Source organism: Phaseolus vulgaris, chromosome 11 (genome assembly GCF_051622355.1).
Source record: "Phaseolus vulgaris cultivar YP4 chromosome 11, ASM5162235v1, whole genome shotgun sequence".
NCBI lineage: Eukaryota > Viridiplantae > Streptophyta > Magnoliopsida > Fabales > Fabaceae > Phaseolus > Phaseolus vulgaris.
In genome coordinates this window covers 45,434,306-45,438,734 of record NC_143508.1, presented here as the reverse complement: position 1 = coordinate 45,438,734, position 4,429 = coordinate 45,434,306, and the positions used below count along the sequence as shown (strand labels likewise).

General features: G+C 32.3%; 1 pseudogene; it reads right to left on the bottom strand.

Annotated features, from left to right (window-relative positions):
• Positions 1-220: 220 nt before the first annotated feature.
• On the bottom strand, positions 221-326 carry LOC137812061 (small nucleolar RNA R71; annotated as a pseudogene).
• Between the last annotated feature and the right edge of the window lie 4,103 nt (positions 327-4,429).

The following is a 4,429-nucleotide window of genomic DNA, read 5'->3' as shown; positions in this document are numbered from 1 at the left end:
GAGGATCCATATTCACATTTGGATACATTTTATGCATTGATAGGAACAATGGGTTTTCAATCAGGTGATCTTGAAAATGTTTATATGCGCTTGTTTTCTTTTTCATTGGCAGGAAAGGCTAAAGAATGGCTCAAATCACTTCCAAATCAGAGCCTCACTAGCTGGAAGGATGTAGAGGAAAAATTTTTGCAAAGATTTTTTCCAATTTCTCGCTACATCAAAGCAAAGTCTGAAATCTCTATGTTCAGACAAGGAGCAAATGAAGTCTTCTGTGATACATGGGAAAGATTTAAGATGATATTGAGAAAATGCCCAAATCATGGGTTTGAAGATATTGCTCAACTGAGCATATTCCTGAATGGTCTCAGATCTGACATAAAGATGCTCCTAGATGCTGCAGCTGGTGGCACAATGATGGCCCTTGATGTAGAACAAGCGACAATAATTATTGATGCATTGACATCAACTGATTATAAAGCCCAACATGATGGACAAGATCTTCATAATAAAGGGTTGTTAGAAGATGCACTCTTGGCTAAAAATAAGATTCTGACACAGCAGATTGAGCAACTAACTGCACAAATGGCTAAATTGCCCCAACAATTATATGTTGTTCATTCATCTCAAAGCCAAAGTCAGTCAATCAGGTGTGATTTTTGTGGAGATGTTCATCCTAATGGTCACTGTTTTTATCAGAACAATTTACCTGAAGTTGAGGATCCATCCATGCTTGAAAGAATGAATAAAGTTGAAGACGCTCTGACAAAGATTGTGAGCGCGCAGGACAATAGCATGGCCATGATTAGGAGCATAAAGATCCAGATGGGACAACTAACCAAACAAATTGCACAAATTCCAGAGGAACAAAATGGCCAGTTTTCAGTCAATAGCCAAACCAATTCAAAAGAGCATTGCGATAATGTAGTGGCTGAAAAAGAAGAAAAAGATGAGACAAAGGGGAAGAGAGATGAGAAAGAGAGAAGTGAGGAGGAAAAAATAAAGAGGAAAAGTGAAAATAAGGAGAGAGGAGTTCTTGAAAAAGATTTATCATATCCTCATTCTCCTTCAAAAAAAGAGAAGGAAAGAAAATTCTTTGATAAATTGCTCCCTAAAAATTATTTTGCAGGAAATTTGAAGCAAGATTCAACATTTGAAAGATTTCGAAAGAATAGGAGCTATATTGAAGAAAGAAATATAGAGCTGGAGGATGGATACAATGTCATTATTCCAAAAGGCTTGCCTCAAAAATTCAAGGACCCAGGGAGTTTTAACCTTCCCGTGTCTATAGGTGCTTTATTAGTAGCCAATGCTTTATTGGATTTGGGAGCAAGCGTAAATATAATTCCTTTGGCAATGCTGAAGAAAATAGGGGATTTGGAGATTAAACCCACCAAGATGACTTTAAAGTTAGCTGATCAAGTAACCAAGTATCCATATGGTGTGGTTGAAGATGTTCTCGTCAAGGTGGATAAATTCACATTCCCTGTGGATTTTGTTGTGATGGACATGAAAGAAGATGAGGAGGTTCCCTTGATACTTGGAAGACCCTTTATGAAGACTGCTAGAATCATAGTTGATGTCGACAAAGGAGAACTTCAAGTTAGAACTCAAGATGAGGAGGTAACTTTAAATCTTTTTTATGGTCATAAAAATTTTAATGCAGGGGAAGAATGTGTACAGAATGATGCAACAAAGAGAGTTGTCCATCTTGAAATAAACAGGCGTCAAGCTAGATGACGTTAAACGAGCGCTTACTGGGAGGCAACCCAGTCCACATTTTAGTTTTATGTTGTTTTATTACCTTTGCTGATTTTATTTAAAATAAAAAATAAAAGTAAATAAGAATAATAAAAAAAAATCCTATATGCCTCCTAATCATTTTGCAGGTTATGTATTTTTGACCTGGGGACAGGTTCTATTATTCAGGGGGCAGATCCAGCAAATGAAGCAAGACTGTAGATAAAAGTTTTAACAAAATGCTGGATGACTTCTTAAGAATAGAGGATTGAACAAAAATATGGTTTTATCTCTCTAATTCTCTTTTCTTTTTCAGTTATTTGGATTTTTTCTTATTTTATTTATTTTATTTTTCGGTTATTTTGTTTTCTGTTTATTTGCGTATTTGTTTGGTTTGTTTTTATTGCTTATTTTGAATAAATTTCCTGTTTTATTAGTTTGGTAATTTTAAGTCTTGAATTATCTTTCTTGACTAAATTTCAGTTTTAATTTGTTTGTTTTCTAGTTTATTTTTATTTTTTTTTCAAATTAAAAAGAACTAGAATATTAATTTTGAATTGTGGAAAAAAGAATTTGTGTTTAAATATTAAGTAGTGAGATGAATTAGACACAGGTTAGAAAAGAAAATATGATTGAATCCCTATTCAAATGTAGTTAAAATTATGATACATGAAAATTTAACAGGATGATTGATTAGGACAGATAATGACAAGACAAAAAGGAATGAGACCATTTAAACCAAGTGAGTGTGTGAACCTTAAACAGTTTTGAGAGTTTTACTGATGAATTGACAGTTGTGGTTGCTTAATTTTTATTTTTGTTGCATCATAAAAGAGCATGAAGATGATTGAGGCATTTGTTTGTGTTAATTAGGAGCCAGGGCTAAAAAGCCAACCTTTATATTAGAATTCCATTTTTTTTATATCCCTTTGGGCCAAGAAATTTTTTGTTAATATTGCACCTTAACCTTTATTGATATAATTTTCTACCCTTTAGCATGTCTAAGGAAGGAGAACATAGATGCGATACATATAGAAAAGGGAATGGTTGGTTCTGATTTTGAAAGTTCAAAAAGTTGAAAATAGGAAGAATCTTTTCCTATTATTGAAAACAAAACAAAAAAGAAAGAGAAACAGAAGAAGAAAAAGAAATAAAAAAAAAAGAAGAAAGATAGAAAAAAAATTCATGAAAATCATGAAAAGAAAGAAAATGAGGAAAAAGATGACATCGAAAGAAAGTGGTAATTAGATAACATATATGTTCTCTATAATTGAATTGAAGGTAGGTTCTTCTTCTTTAAGATGTGCATTTTGTTATCTAAGAAAAACCAATATTTTTTGGAAGCCCAGCCTCATTACAACCCTCTAAAAGACCTCAAGATTCATGTTTCTAATATGTTTGTGATTTGAAGATGAAATGAAAAGCAACTGTGATTTGTTATGATTCAGTAAAAATAAGAGAGAAACACTTACCCATGAGCATATGAGAAGATATTCCTTGATGAATTGTCATTTATTTGTTTTGATTTGATCCTGGAAATTGATTGTGTCTATAATTATCTATATTTGAATTTGGAAGCATCATAAGTTTCTAATTTGATCTGTTGTTTGGTGAATTAAGTTGTTTGATATTTAAATTCAAATATATTCATTTACTTTGCTTGAGGACAAGCAAGATTCTAAGTTGGGGAGAGTGATAAGTGTCTAATTTCAGTAATATTTCATATTAAAATATAGGCACTTATGAGGATTTATTGCTAATTTACATATAAAATAATCCCTAATTTATGAATTTATACCTTTTTACATTTTTTATGATCTTTATTTGAATAAGAGTATTTTATTCCCAAATTTGGTGTTAATTGCAGATTTCTAAGGAAGATTGGAGATTTGGATGAAAGATGAATGATTTGAGCTAAAAAGATAAAGATAGAAGGTCCCATAATGGAAAAAGATGCAAAGAAAGATTGGGCCTTTTTTTATGTTTTATCATTTAGCCCATTAGCGCGACATAGGAAACAACCTAACCCTAGAAAAACTAGGATAAATAGAGGGCTAGAGGCTCAACCTTAGTGTGCCAGATTGAGAGGAAAACACCATAGAGTGAATTGTAACCCAATTGGGAGAATGGAAGGTGATAGAAGTATGCGTGGCTAATTCTACCCTTTGGGATTAGGAGTAATCTGCTCAAACTCTTATGTATTGAGGTGATATTTTATATATTAATATTCAGTTCTTGATTGATTATTGGTATTGTTGTTTTACTTTTAATTCTCCGTGACAAATTGAGAATCTTAAATCTGACCGGGAGGTATTTTTAGGATTCGGACCTAAACAACAATACTTAACATATTTGAGTGCTAGGAATAGACTTGAAATGTTAATTGCTATTAAACGTCTGAGCTTCGTTCTAAGTTGTTCTTATAAGTATGCGAGGGATCGATAGTTAGGGAACATTCTTAAGGATTTTATATGCGAGGAATCGATATAAATGATTTTTATACGGGCATCAATTTCAATTAAAGAACTTAATATTAACATGCTAATCAAAATACATGAGAGTGAGAGAGATGAAACTTAATCCCAATTTTTCCAATTGAAGCTACTAATTCTTTGTTTGTTTTCTTATTGATCAGTGCCAACATAATCACTTCACACTCTTTTTTATTGTTCTGTTGTTATATTTAGCGAAT